The sequence below is a fragment of the Schistocerca americana genome, chromosome 11 (genome assembly GCF_021461395.2).
Source record: "Schistocerca americana isolate TAMUIC-IGC-003095 chromosome 11, iqSchAmer2.1, whole genome shotgun sequence".
Lineage (NCBI taxonomy): Eukaryota > Metazoa > Arthropoda > Insecta > Orthoptera > Acrididae > Schistocerca > Schistocerca americana.
In genome coordinates, this window is record NC_060129.1 from 1,460,978 (window position 1) to 1,476,132 (window position 15,155).

Genomic DNA, 15,155 nt, shown 5'->3' on the forward strand with positions numbered 1-15,155 from the left:
TTCCGATGCTTCACCTCACAATTACTGTATCCCTTGGACCTTCTCGTTGTCGATGAAACACAGAAATTGCATCCGAATTTAATACAAATGGCACAATGCCGACTTAAGTACAAGAGGACTGACACTCTCACTTTCTATGATTCGAACCTCTCCTGTGAGGTCAGATTTAGATTCCGATGCTTCACTTCAGGTTTACTGTATCCCTTGGACCTTCTTGTTGACGATAAAACACAGAAATCGCATCCGAATTAAATACAAATGACACAATGCCGTCTTAAGTAAAAGAGGACTGACACTGTAATATTCTATGATTTCAACCTCTCCTGCGAGTCCAGTTTTAGATTCCGATGCTTCACGTCAGGTTTACTGTATACCTTGCACCTTCTTATTGACGATGAAACACAGAAATTGCATCGGAATTAAATTCAGAAGGCACAATGCCGACTTAAGTACAAGAGGACTGACACTCTAACTTTCTATGATTTGAACCTCTCCTGTGAGTCCAGTTTTAGATTCCGATGCTTCACTTCAGGTTTACTGTATCCCTTGGACCTTCTTATTGACGATGAAACACAGAAATTGCATCCAAATTTAATACAAATGGAGCAATGCCGACTTAAGTACAAGAGGACTGACACTCTCACTTTCTATGATTCGAACCTCTCCTGTGAGTCCAGTTTTAGATTCCGATGCTTCACTTCAGGTTTACTGTATCCCTTGGACGTTCTTATTGACGATGAGACACAGAAATTGCATCGGAATTAAATTGAAAAGGCACAGTGCCGACCTAAGTAGAAGAGGACTAACACTCTCACTTTCTATGATTTGAACCTCTCCTGTGAGACCAGTTTTGGATTCCGAAGCTTCACTTCAGGTTTACTGTATACCTTGCAGCTTCTTATTGACGATGAAACACAGAAATTGCATCGGAATTAAATTCAAAAGGCACAATGCCGACTTAAGTACAAGAGGACTGACACTCTCACTTTCTATGATTTGAACCTCTCTTGTGAGTCCAGTTTTACATTCCGTTGCGTCACTTCAGGTTTACTGTATCCCTTGGACCTTCTAATTGACGATGAAACACAGAGTTTGCATCCGAATTTAATACAAAAGGTACAATGCCGACTGAAGTACAAGAGGACTGACACTCTAACTTTCTATGATTTGCACCTCTCCTGTGAGTCCAGTTTTAGATTCCGATGCTTCACTTCAGGTTTACTGTATCCCTTGGACCCTCTTATTGACGATGAAACACAGAAATTGCATCCGAATTTAATACAAAAATCACAATGGCTGCTTAAGTACAAGAGGACTGACACTCTCACTTTCTATGATTTGAACATCTCCTGTGAGTCCAGTTCTAGATTCCGATGCTTCACTTCAGGTTTACTGTATCCCTTGGACCTTCTTATTGACGATGAGACACAGATATAGCATCGGAATTAAATTTAAAACGCACAATGCCGACTTAAGTAAAAGAGGACTGACACTCCCACTTTCTATGATTTGAATCTCTCCTGTGAGTCCAGTTTTAGATTCCGATGCTTCACTTCAGGTTTACTGTATCCTTTGGACCTTCTTATTGACAATGAAACACAGAAATAGCATCGGAATTAAATTCAAAAAGCACAATGCCGACTTAAGTACAAGAGGACTGACACTCTAACTTTTTATGATTTGAACCTCTCCTGTGAGTCCAGTTTTAGATTACGATGCTTCACTTCAGGTTTACTGTATCCCTTGGACCTTCTTATTGACGATGAAACACAGAGTTTGCATCCGAATTTAATACAAAAGGCACAATGGCGACTTAATGACAAGAGGATTGACACTTTAACTTTCTATGATTTGAACCTCTCCTGTGAGTCCAATTTTAGATTCCGATGCTTTACTTCAGGTTTACTGTATCCCTTGGACCTTCTTATTGACGATGAAAACAGGAATTGCATCCGAATTTAATACAAAAGGCACAATGGCGACTTAAGTACCAGAGGACTGACACTCTCACTTTCTATGATTTGAACCTCCCCTGTGAGTCCAGTTTTAGATTCCGATGTTTCACTTCAGGTTTACTGTATCCCTTGGACCTTCTTATTGACGACGAAACACAGAAATTGCATCCGAATTTAATTCAAATGGCACAATGCCGACTTAAGTACAAGAGGACTGACACTCTCACTTTCTATAATTCTAACCACTCCTTTGAGGTCAGATTTAGATTCCGATGCTTCACTTCAGGTTTACTGTATACCTTGCACCTTCATATTGACGATGAAACACAGAAAATGCATCGGAATTAAATTCAAAAGGCACAATGCCGTCTTAAGTACAAGAGGACTGACACTCTCACTTTCTATGATTTGAACCTCTCCTGTGATTACAGTTTTAGATTCCGATGCTTCACTTCAGGTTTACTGTATCCCTTGGACCTTCTAGTTGACGATGAAACACAGAGTTTACATCCGAATTTAATACAAAAGGTACAATGCCGACTTAAGTACAAGAGGACTGACACTCTAACTTTCTATGAGTTGAACCTCTCCTGTGAGTCCAGGTTTGGATTCCGATGCTTCACTTCAGGTTTACCGTATCCCTTGGACCTTCTTATTGACGATGAAACACAGAAATTGCATCCGAATTCAATACAAAAATCACAATGGCGACTTAAGTACAAAAGGACTGACACTCTCACTTTCTATGATTTGAACATCTCCTGTGAGTCCAGTTTTAGATTCCGATGCTTCACTTCAGGTTTACTGTATCCCTTGAACCTTCTTATTGACGATGAAACACAGAAATTGCATCGGAATTAAATTCAAAAGGCACAATGCCGACTTAAGTACAAGAGGACTGACACTCTAACTTTCTATGATTTGAACCTCTCCTGTGAGTCCAGTTTTAGATTCCGATGCTTCACTTCAGGTTTACTGTACACCTTGGACCTTCTTATTGACGATGAAACACAGAGTTTGCATCCGAATTTAATACAAAAGGCACAATACCGACTTTAGTACAAGAGGACTGACACTCTAACTTTCTATGAGTTGAACCTCTCCTGTGAGTCCAATTTTAGATTCCGATGCTTTACTTCAGGTTTACTGTATCCCTTGGACCTTCTTATTGACGATGAAAACAGGAATTGCATCCGAATTTAATACAAAAGGCACAATGGCGACTTAAGTACCAGAGGACTGACACTCTCACTTTCTATGATTTGAACCTCCCCTGTGAGTCCAGTTTTAGATTCCGATGCTTCACTTCAGGTTTACTGTATCCCTTGGACCTTCTTATTGACGACGAAACACAGAAATTGCATCCGAATTTAATTCAAATGGCACAATGCCGACTTAAGTACAAGAGGACTGACACTCTCACTTTCAATGATTCTAACCTCTCCTGTGAGGTCAGATTTAGATTCCGATGCTTCACTTCAGGTTTACTGTATACCTTGCACCTTCATATTGACGATGAAACACAGAAAATGCATCGGAATTAAATTCAAAAGGCACAATGCCGTCTTAAGTACAAGAGGACTGACACTCTCACTTTCTATGGTTTGAACCTCTCCTGTGATTCCAGTTTTAGATTCCGATGCTTCACTTCAGGTTTACTGTATCCATTGGACCTTCTAATTGACGATGAAACACAGAGTTTACATCCGAATTTAATACAAAAGGTACAATGCCGACTTAAGTACAAGAGGACTGACACTCTAACTTTCTATGAGTTGAAACTCTCCTGTGAGTCCAGTTTTAGATTCCGATGCTTCACTTCAGGTTTACTGTATCCCTTGGACCTTCTTATTGACGATGAAACACAGAAATTGCATCCGAATTTAATACAAAAATCACAATGGCTGCTTAAGTACAAGAGGACTGACACTCTCACTTTCTATGATTTGAACATCTCCTGTGAGTCCAGTTCTAGTTTCCGATGCTTCACTTCAGGTTTACTGTATCCCTTGGACCTTCTTATTGACGATGAGACACAGATATAGCATCGGAATTAAATTTAAAACGCACAATGCCGACTTAAGTAAAAGAGGACTGACACTCTCACTTTCTATGATTTGAATCTCTCCTGTGAGTCCAGTTTTAGATTCCGATGCTTCACTTCAGGTTTACTGTATCCTTTGGACCTTCTTATTGACAATGAAACACAGAAATAGCATCGGAATTAAATTCAAAAAGCACAATGCCGACTTAAGTACAAGAGGACTGACACTCTAACTTTTTGTGATTTGAACCTCTCCTGTGAGTCCAGTTTTAGATTACGATGCTTCACTTCAGGTTTACTGTATCCCTTGGACCTTCTTATTGACGATGAAACACAGAGTTTGCATCCGAATGTAATATAAAAGGCACAATGCCGACTTAATGACAAGAGGATTGACACTTTAACTTTCTGTGATTTGAACCTCTCCTGTGAGTCCAATTTTAGATTCCGATGCTTTACTTCAGGTTTACTGTATCCCTTGGACCTTCTTATTTACGATGAAAACAGGAATTGCATCCGAATTTAATACAAAAGGCACAATGGCGACTTAAGTACCAGAGGACTGACACTCTCACTTTCTATGATTTGAACCTCCCCTGTGAGTCCAGTTTTAGATTCCGATGCTTCACTTCAGGTTTACTGTATCCCTTGGACCTTCCTATTGACGACGAAACACAGAAATTGCATCCGAATTTAATTCAAATGGCACAATGCCGACTTAAGTACAAGAGGACTGACACTCTTACTTTCTATGTTTCGAACCTCTCCTGTGTGGTCAGATTTTGATTCCGATGCTTCACTTCAGGTTTACTGTATACCTTGCACCTTCATATTGACGATGAAACACAGAAAATGCATCGGAATTAAATTCAAAAGGCACAATGCCGTCTTAAGTACAAGAGGACTGACACTCTCACTTTCTATGATTTGAACCTCTCCTGTGATTCCAGTTTTAGATTCCGATGCTCCACTTCAGGTTTACTGTATCCCTTGGACCTTCTTATTGACGATGAAACACAGAGTTCACATCCGAATTTAATACAAAAGGTACAATGCCGACTTAAGTACAAGAGGACTGACACTCTAACTTTCTATGAGTTGAACCTCTCCTGTGAGTCCAGTTTTAGATTCCGATGCTTCACTTCAGGTTTACTGTATCCCTTGGATCTTCTTATTGACGATGAAACACAGAAATTGCATCCGAATTTAATACAAAAATCACAATGGCGACTTAAGTACAACAGGACTGACACTCTCCCTTTCTATGATTTGAACATCTCCTGTGAGTCCAGTTTGAGATTCCGATGCTTCACTTCAGGTTTACTGTATCCCTTGAACCTTCTTATTGACGATAAAACACAGAAATCGCATCCGAATTTAATACAAATGACACAATGCCGTCTTAAGTAAAAGAGGACTGACACTGTAATATTCTATGATTTAAACCTCTCCTGCGAGTCCAGTTTTAGATTCCGATGCTTCACTTCAGGTTTACTGTATACCTTGCACCTTCTTATTGACGATGAAACACAGAAATTGCATCCAAATTTAATACAAATGGCGCAATGCCGACTTAAGTACAAGAGGACTAACACTCTCACTTTCTATGATTTGAACCTCTCCTGTGAGACCAGTTTTGGATTCCGAAGCTTCACTTCAGGCTTACTGTATACCTTGCAGCTTCTTATTGACGATGAAACACAGGAATTGCATCGGAATTAAATTCAAAAGGCACAATGCCGACTTAAGTACAAGAGGACTGACACTCTCACTTTCTATGATTTGAACCTCTCCTGTGAGTAGAGTTTTACATTCCGATGCGTCACTTCAGGTTTACTGTATCCCTTGGACCTTCTAATTGACGATGAAACACAGAGTTTGCATCCGAATTTAATACAAAAGGTACAATGCCGACTTAAGTACAAGAGGACTGACACTCTAACTTTCTATGATTTGCACCTCTCCTGTGAGTCCAGTTTTAGATTCCGATGCTTCACTTCAGGTTTACTGTATCCCTTGGACTTTCTTATTGACGATGAAATACAGAAATTGCATCCGAATTTAATAAAAAAATCACAATGGCTGCTTAAGTACAAGAGGACTGACACTCTCACTTTATATGATTTGAACATCTCCTGTGAGTCCAGTTCTAGATTCCGATGCTTCACTTCAGGTTTACTGTATCCCTTGGACCTTCTTATTGACGATGAGACACAGATATAGCATCGGAATTAAATTTAAAACGCACAATGCCGACTTAAGTAAAAGAGGACTGACACTCTCACTTTCTATGATTTGAATCTCACCTGTGAGTCCAGTTTTAGATTCCGATGCTTCACTTCAGGTTTACTGTATCCTTTGGACCTTCTTATTGACAATGAAACACAGAAATAGCATCGGAATTAAATTCAAAAAGCACAATGCCGACTTAAGTACAAGAGGACTGACACTCTAACTTTTTATGATTTGAACCTCTCCTGTGAGTCCAGTTTTAGATTACGATGCTTCACTTCAGGTTTACTGTATCCCTTGGACCTTCTTATTGACGATGAAACACAGAGTTGGCATCCGAATTTAATACAAAAGGCACAATGCCGACTTAATGACAAGAGGATTGACACTTTAACTTTCTGTGATTTGAACCTCTCCTGTGAGTCCAATTTCAGATTCCGATGCTTTACTTCAGGTTTACTGTATCCCTTGGACCTTCTTATTGACGATGAAAACAGGAATTGCATCCGAATTTAATACAAAAGGCACAATGGCGACTTAAGTACCAGAGGACTGACACTCTCACTTTCTATGATTTGAACCTCCCCTGTGAGTCCCGTTTTAGATTCCGATGCTTCACTTCAGGTTTACTGTATCCCTTGGACCATCCTATTGACGACGAAACACAGAAATTGCATCCGAATTTAATTCAAATGGCACAATGCCGACTTAAGTACAAGAGGACTGACACTCTCACTTTCTATGTTTCGAACCTCTCCTGTGTGGACAGATTTTGATTCCGATGCTTCACTTCAGGTTTACTGTATACCTTGCACCTTCATATTGACGATGAAACACAGAAAATGCATCGGAATTAAATTCAAAAGGCACAATGCCGTCTTAAGTACAAGAGGACTGACACTCTCACTTTCTATGATTTGAACCTCTCCTGTGATTCCAGTTTTAGATTCCGATGCTTCACTTCAGTTTTACTGTATCCCTTGGACCTTCTAATTGACGATGAAACACAGAGTTTACATCCGAATTTAATACAAAAGGTACAATGCCGACTTAAGTACAAGAGGACTGACACTCTAACTTTCTATGAGTTGAACCTCTCCTGTGAGTCCAGTTTTAGATTCCGATGCTTCACTTCAGGTTTACTGTATCCCTTGGATCTTCTTATTGACGATGAAACACAGAAATTGCATCCGAATTTAATACAAAAATCACAATGGCGACTTAAGTACAAAAGGACTGACACTCTCCCTTTCTATGATTTGAACATCTCCTGTGAGTCCAGTTTGAGATTCCGATGCTTCACTTCAGGTTTACTGTATCCCTTGAACCTTATTGACGATGAAACACAGAAATTGCATCGGAATTAAATTCAAAACGCAAAATGCCGACTTAAGCAAAAGACCACTGACACTCTAACTTTCTATGATTTGAACCTCTCCTGTGAGTCCAGTTTTAGATTCCGATGCTTCTTTTCTGGTTTACTGTATCCCTTGGACCTTCTTATTGACGATGAAACACAGAAATTGCATCGGAATTAAATTCAAAAGGCACAATGGCGACTTAAGTACAAGAGGACTGACACTCTAACTTCCTATGATTAGAACCTCTCCTGTGAGTCCAGTTTTAGATTCCGATGCTTCACTTCAGGTTTACTGTATCCCTTGGACCTTCTTATTGACGATGAAACACAGAAATTGCAACCGAAATTAATACAAAAGTCACAATGGTGACTTAAGTACAAGAGGACTGACACTCTCACTTTATATGATTTGAACGTCTCCTCTGAGTCCAGTTTTAGATTCCGATGCTACACCTCACATTTACTGTATCCCTTGGACATTCTTATTGACGATGAAACACAGAAATTGCATCCGAATTTAATACAAATGGCACAATGCCGACTTAAGTACAAGAGGACTGACACTCTCACTTTCTATGATTCGAACCTCTCCTGTGAGGTCAGATTTAGATTCCGATGCTTCACTTCAGGTTTACTGTATCCCTTGGACCTTCTTGTTGACGATAAAACACAGAAATCGCATCCGAATTTAATACAAATGACACAATGCCGTCTTAAGTAAAAGAGGACTGACACTGTAATATTCTATGATTTAAACCTCTCCTGCGAGTCCAGTTTTAGATTCCGATGCTTCACTTCAGGTTTATTGTATACCTTGCACCTTCTTATTGACGATGAAACACAGAAATTGCATCGGAATTAAATTCAGAAGGCACAATGCCGACTTAAGTACAAGAGGACTGACACTCTCACTTTCTATGATTCGAACCTCTCCTGTGAGTTCAGTTTTAGATTCCGATGCTTCACTTCAGGTTTACTGTATCCCTTGGACCTTCTAATTGACGATGGAACACAGAGTTTGCATCCGAATTTAATACAAAAGGTACAATGCCGACTTAAGTACAAGAGGACTGACACTCTAACTTTCTATGATTTGCACCTCTCCTGTGAGTCCAGTTTTAGATTCCGATGCTTCACTTCAGGTTTACTGTATCCCTTGGACCTTCTTATTGACGATGAAACACAGAAATTGCATCCGAATTTAATACAAAAATCACAATGGCTGCTTAAGTACAAGAGGACTGACACTCTCACTTTCTATGATTTGAACATCTCCTGTGAGTCCAGTTCTAGATTCCGATGCTTCACTTCAGGTTTACTGTATCCCTTGGACCTTCTTATTGACGATGAGACACAGATATAGCATCGGAATTAAATTTAAAACGCACAATGCCGACTTAAGTAAAAGAGGACTGACACTCTCACTTTCTATGATTTGAATCTCTCCTGTGAGTCCAGTTTTAGATTCCGATGCTTCACTTCAGGTTTACTGTATCCTTTGGACCTTCTTATTGACAATGAAACACAGAAATAGCATCGGAATTAAATTCAAAAAGCACAATGCCGACTTAAGTACAAGAGGACTGACACTCAAACTTTTTATGATTTTAACCTCTCCTGTGAGTCCAGTTTTAGATTACGATGCTTCACTTTAGGTTTACTGTATCCCTTGGACCTTCTTATTGACGATGAAACACATAAATTGCATCCGAATTTAATACAAAAATCACAATGGCGACTTAAGTACAAAAGGACTGACACTCTCACTTTCTATGATTTGAACATCTCCTGTGAGTCCAGTTTTAGATTCCGATGCTTCACTTCAGGTTTACTGTATCCCTTGAACCTTCTTATTGACGATGAAACACAGAAATTGCATCGGAATTAAATTCAAAACGCAAAATGCCGACTTAAGCAAAAGAGGACTGACACTCTAAATTTCTATGATTTGAACCTCTCCTGTGAGTCCAGTTTTAGATTCCGATGCTTCATTTCAGGTTTACTGTATCCCTTGGACCTTCTTATTGACGATGAAACACATAAATTGCATCGGAATTAAATTCAAAAGGCACAATGCCGACTTAAGTACAAGAGGACTGACACTCTAACTTTCTATGATTTGAACCTCTCCTGTGAGTCCAGTTTTAGATTCCGATGCTTCACTTCAGGTTTACTGTACCCCTTGGACCTTCTTATTACGATGAAACACAGAGTTTGCATCCGAATTTAATACAAAAGGCACAATGGCGACTTAAGTACAAGAGGACTGACACTCTCACTTTGTATGATTTGGACCTCTCCTGTGAGTCCAGTTTTAGATTCCGATGCTTCACTTCAGGTTTACTGTACCCCTTGGACCTTCTTATTGACGATGAAACACAGAAATTGTATCCGAAATTAATACAAAAGTCACAATGGTGACTTAAGTACAAGAGGACTGACACTCTCACTTTATATGATTTGAACGTCTCCTCTGAGTCCATTTTTAGATTCCGATGCTTCACCTCACAATTACTGTATCCCTTGGACCTTCTTGTTGACGATGAAACACAGAAATTGCATCCGAATTTAATACAAATGGCACAATGCCGACTTAAGTACAAGAGGACTGACACTCTCACTTTCTATGATTCGAACCTCTCCTGTGAGGTCAGATTTAGATTCCGATGCTTCACTTCAGGTTTACTGTATCCCTTGGACCTTCTTGTTGACGATAAAACACAGAAATCGCATCCGAATTTAATACAAATGACACAATGCCGTCTTAAGTAAAAGAGGACTGACACTGTAATATTCTATGATTTAAACCTCTCCTGCGAGTCCAGTTTTAGATTCCGATGCTTCACTTCAGGTTTACTGTATACCTTGCACCTTCTTATTGACGATGAAACACAGAAATTGCATCGGAATTAAATTCAGAAGGCACAATGCCGACTTAAGTACAAGAGGACTGACACTCTAACTTTCTATGATTTGCACCTCTCCTGTGAGTCCAGTTTTAGATTCCGATGCTTCACTTCAGGTTTACTGTATCCCTTGGACCTTCTTATTGACGATGAAACACAGAAATTGCATCCGAATTTAATACAAAAATCACAATGGCTGCTTAAGTACAAGAGGACTGACACTCTCACTTTCTATGATTTGAACATCTCCTGTGAGTCCAGTTCTAGATTCCGATGCTTCACTTCAGGTTTACTGTATCCCTTGGACCTTCTTATTGACGATGAGACACAGATATAGCATCGGAATTAAATTTAAAACGCACAATGCCGGCTTAAGTAAAAGAGGACTGACACTCTCACTTTCTATGATTTGAATATCTCCTGTGAGTCCAGTTTTAGATTCCGATGCTTCACTTCAGGTTTACTGTATCCTTTGGACCTTCTTATTGACAATGAAACACAGAAATAGCATCGGAATTAAATTCAAAAAGCACAATGCCGACTTAAGTACAAGAGGACTGACACTCTAACTTTTTATGATTTGAACCTCCCCTGTGAGTCCAGTTTTAGATTCCGATGTTTCACTTCAGGTTTACTGTATCCCTTGGACCTTCTTATTGACGACGAAACGCAGAAATTGCATCCGAATTTAATTCAAATGGCACAATGCCGACTTAAGTACAAGAGGACTGACACTCTCACTTTCTATTATTCTAACCTCTCCTTTGAGGTCAGATTTAGATTCCGATGCTTCACTTCAGGTTTACTGTATACCTTGCACCTTCATATTGACGATGAAACACAGAAAATGCATCGGAATTAAATTCCAAAGGCACAATGCCGTCTTAAGTACAAGAGGACTGACACTCTCACTTTCTATGATTTGAACCTCTCCTGTGATTACAGTTTTAGATTCCGATGCTTCACTTCAGGTTTACTGTATCCCTTGGACCTTCTAGTTGACGATGAAACACAGAGTTTACATCCGAATTTAATACAAAAGGTACAATGCCGACTTAAGTACAAGAGGACTGACACTCTAACTTTCTATGAGTTGAACCTCTCCTGTGAGTCCAGTTTTAGATTCCGATGCTTCACTTCAGGTTTACTGTATCCCTTGGACCTTCTTATTGACGATGAAACACAGAAATTGTATCCGAATTCAATACAAAAATCACAATGGCGACTTAAGTACAAAAGGACTGACACTCTCACTTTCTATGATTTGAACATCTCCTGTGAGTCCAGTTTTAGATTCCGATGCTTCACTTCAGGTTTACTGTATCCCTTGAACCTTCTTATTGACGATGAAACACAGAAATTGCATCGGAATTAAATTCAAAAGGCACAATGCCGACTTAAGTACAAGAGGACTGACACTCTAACTTTCTATGATTTGAACCTCTCCTGTGAGTCCAGTTTTAGATTCCGATGCTTCACTTCAGGTTTACTGTACCCCTTGGACCTTCTTATTGACGATGAAACACAGAGTTTGCATCCGAATTTAATACAAAAGGCACAATACCGACTTTAGTACAAGTGGACTGACACTCTAACTTTCTATGAGTTGAACCTCTCCTGTGAGTCCAATTTTAGATTCCGATGCTTTACTTCAGGTTTACTGTATCCCTTGGACCTTCTTATTGACGATGAAAACAGGAATTGCATCCGAATTTAATACAAAAGGCACAATGGCGACTTAAGTACCAGAGGACTGACACTCTCACTTTCTATGATTTGAACCTCCCCTGTGAGTCCAGTTTTAGATTCCGATGCTTCACTTCAGGTTTACTGTATCCCTTGGACCTTCTTATTGACGACGAAACACAGAAATTGCATCCGAATTTAATTCAAATGGCACAATGCCGACTTAAGTACAAGAGGACTGACACTCTCACTTTCAATGATTCTAACCTCTCCTGTGAGGTCAGATTTAGATTCCGATGCTTCCCTTGAGGTTTACTGTATACCTTGCACCTTCATATTGACGATGAAACACAGAAAATGCATCGGAATTAAATTCAAAAGGCACAATGCCGTCTTAAGTACAAGAGGACTGACACTCTCACTTTCTATGATTTGAACCTCTCCTGTGATTCCAGTTTTAGATTCCGATGCTTCACTTCAGGTTTACTGTATCCATTGGACCTTCTAATTGACGATGAAACACAGAGTTTACATCCGAATTTAATACAAAAGGTACAATGCCGACTTAAGTACAAGAGGACTGACACTCTAACTTTCTATGAGTTGAAACTCTCCTGTGAGTCCAGTTTTATATTCCGATGCTTCACTTCAGGTTTACTGTATCCCTTGGACCTTCTTATTGACGATGAAACACAGAAATTGCATCCGAATTTAATACAAAAATCACAATGGCGACTTAAGTACAAAAGGACTGACACTCTCACTTTCTATGATTTGAACATCTCCTGTGAGTCCAGTTTTAGATTCCGATGCTTCACTTCAGGTTTACTGTATCCCTTGAACCTTCTTATTGATGATGAAACACAGAAATTGCATCGGAATTAAATTCAAAGGGCACAATGCCGACTTAAGTACAAGAGGACTGACACTCTAACTTTCTATGATTTGAACCTCTCCTGTGAGTCCAGTTTTAGATTCCGATGCTTCACTTCAGGTTTACTGTACCCCTTGGACCTTCTTATTGACGATGAAACACAGAGTTTGCATCCGAATTTAATACAAAAGGCACAATACCGACTTTAGTACAAGAGGACTGACACTCTAACTTTCTATGATTTGAACCTCACCTGTGAGTCCAGTTTTGGATTCCGATGCTTCACTTCAGGTTTACTGTATCCCTTGGATCTTCTTATTGACGATGAAACACAGAAATTGCATCCGAATTTAGTACAAAAGGCACAATGGCGACTTAAGTACAAGAGGACTGATACTCTCGCTTTCTATGATTTGAACCTCTCCTGTGAGTCCAGTTTTAGATTCCGATGCTTCACTTCAGGTTTACTGTATCCCTTGGACCATCTTATTGACGATGAATCACAGAAATTGCATCCGAATTTAATACAAATGGCACAATGTCGACGTAAGTAAAAGAGGACTGACACTCTAACTATTTATGATTTGAACCTCTCCTGTGAGTCCAGTTTTAGATTCCGATGCTTCACTTCAGGTTTGCTGTATACCTTGCACCTTCTTATTGACGATGAAACACAGAAATTGCATCCGAATCTAATACAAAAGGCACAATGCCGACTTAAGTACAAGAGGACTGACATTCTAACTTTCTATGATTTGAACCTCTCCTGTGAGTCCAGTTTTAGATTCCGATGCTTCACTTCAGGTTTACTGAATCCCTTGGACCTTCTTATTGACAATGAAACACAGAAAAAGCATCGGAATTAAATTCAAAAGGCACAATGCCGACTTAAGTACAAGAGGACTGACATTCTAACTTTCTATAATTTGAACCTCTCCTAAGAGACCAGTTTTAGATTCTGATGCTTCACTTAAGGTTTACTGTATCCCTTGGACCTTCTTATTGACGATGAAACACAGAGTTTGCATTCGAATTTAATACAAAGGGCACAATGCCGACTTAAGAACAAGAGGAATGACACTCTAACTTTCTACGATTTGAACCTCTCCTTTGAGTCCAGTTTTAGATTCCGATGCTTCACTTCAGGTTTACTGTATCCCTTGGACCTTCTTATTGACGATGAAACACAGAAATTGCATCCGTTTTTAATACAAATGGCACAATGTCGACTTAAGTAAAAGAGGACTGACACTCTAACTTTCTATGATTTGAACCTCTCCTGTGAGTCCAGTTTTAGATTCCGATGCTTCACTTCAGGTTTGCTGTATACCTTGCACCTTCTTGTTGACGATGAAACACAGAAATTGCATCCAAATTTAATACAAAAGGCACAATGCCGACTTAAGTACAAGAGGACTGACATTCTAACTTTCTATGATTTGAACCTCTCCTGTGAGTCCAGTTTTAGATTCCGATGCTTCACTTCAGGTTTACTGTATCCCTTTGACCTTCTTATTGACGACGAAACACAGAAATTGCATCCGAATTTAATTCAAATGGCACAATGCCGACTTAAGTACAAGAGGACTGACACTCTCACTTTCTATGATTCTAACCTCTCCTGTGAGGTCAGATTTAGATTCCGATGCTTCACTTCAGGTTTACTGTATACCTTGCACCTTCATATTGACAATGAAACACAGAAAATGCATCGGAATTAAATTCAAAAGGCACAATGCCGTCTTAAGTACAAGAGGACTGACACTCTCACTTTCTATGATTTGAACCTCTCCTGTGATTCCAGTTTTAGATTCCGATGCTTCACTTCAGGTTTACTGTATCCATTGGACCTTCTAATTGACGATGAAACACAGTGTTTACATCCGAATTTAATACAAAAGGTACAATGCCGACTTAAGTACAAGAGTACTGACACTCTAACTTTCTATGAGTTGAAACTCTCCTGTGAGTCCAGTTTTAGATTCCGATGCTTCACTTCAGGTTTACTGTATCCCTTGGACCTTCTTATTGACGATGAAACACAGAAATTGCATCCGAATTTAATACAAAAATCACAATGGCGACTTAAGTACAAAAG